Source organism: Camelina sativa, chromosome 18, assembly GCF_030686135.1.
Source record: "Camelina sativa cultivar CO46 ecotype springtype chromosome 18, ASM3068613v1".
Lineage (NCBI taxonomy): Eukaryota > Viridiplantae > Streptophyta > Magnoliopsida > Brassicales > Brassicaceae > Camelina > Camelina sativa.
Genome location: NC_141897.1, coordinates 5,919,461 through 5,920,833, shown reverse-complemented (window position 1 = coordinate 5,920,833; position 1,373 = coordinate 5,919,461). Strand labels below are relative to the sequence as shown.

At 40.6% G+C, this 1,373-nt stretch overlaps 1 pseudogene; it reads left to right on the top strand.

The window, feature by feature from the left end:
• The first annotated feature begins 507 nt into the window (after nucleotides 1–507).
• LOC147921583 (secreted RxLR effector protein 161 pseudogene) lies at nucleotides 508–1,119 on the top strand (annotated as a pseudogene).
• The last annotated feature ends 254 nt before the right edge of the window (nucleotides 1,120–1,373 follow it).

Genomic DNA, 1,373 nt, shown 5'->3' with positions numbered 1-1,373 from the left:
GTTTATGTTGACCAACCAAAAGGCTTTGAGAATTCGTAACACCCTGAGCATTTTTATCGACTGAAGAACGCCCTGTATGGTCTAATGCAGGCACCACGAGCATGGTATGAGAGATTGACTACGTTTATGATGAATCACGGATACAGTCGAGGGAGTGTTGACAAAACGCTGTTTGTTCTCAACAGCAACAACAATCTGATGTTTGTTCAGATCTATGTGGATGATATTGTCTTTGGTTTCACGTGTCAGCCTCTTGTAAAACAATTTGTGGAAAGCATGTCTCAGGAATTCGAAATGAGTATGGTGGGAGAGTTAAGGCACTTTTTGGGATTGCAAGTTGAACAATCAGCTGATAGGATATTTGTATCTCAAAGCACTTATGCTAAGGAGCTTGTACAACACTTTGGCTTGGATAAGATTAAAGAAGCAAAGATCCCAATGGAAGCAAACGACAAACTCTCCAAGGACGACGAAGGGGAAGATGTAGATGAGTGACTATACAGAGGGATGATTGGAAGTCTGTTGTATTTGACTGCTAGTTGGCCAGACATATGTCTGTCAGTAGGGATCTGTGCACGCTATCAAGCCAAGCCCAAGATGTCGTATTTACTAGCTGTAAAGAAGATCATCAAGTACAACAAAAGGACATTGGACTTTGGCATCTATTATACCAAGGATACCAACACCGGTCTGAGCGGATACTATGATGCTGATTGGGCAGGTTCTGTGGATGATCGTCATAGCACAAGTGGAGGTTGCTTCTTTATGGGAAACAATCTGATCTCATGGCACAACAAGAAACAAAACAGTGTCTCTCTATCAACTGCTGAAGCTGATTACATTGCGCTAGGAATCTGTTGCACACAACTTCTGTGGATGCGACAAATGGCCTCGGACTATGGTATGGATTCTGATACTCTTTTAATTCATTGTGATAATTTGAGTGCAATTAATATTTCAAAGAATCCTGTTCAACATTCACAAACCAAACATATAGATATTAGACACCACTTTGTTCGTGAACTAGTTGAGGCGAAACTGATCGAGATTGACCATGCGAGCACTGATTTACAGTTAGCTGATTTGTTTACAAGCCTCTGGACTTCAACAGATTCGTAAATCTGAGGAAGTCCATTGGTGTTTGTGAGTTCTAACCTATTTTACCTAAGGTGTGTTGATCAGAGACAGGAACATGTGCTAGGACAGGTCATGAAAATTCTAGAATACATAGAAGATCAGCACTCTGAAAGCAACTGTGAGAACTAGCTGCCTGTCATGTCGGTCTATTCATCCTGTGTTCACTGTGTTCATGCCAGTGAAACAGCTAACAGAAGGCTGAAGCACATATATATATATATATATATATATATTTA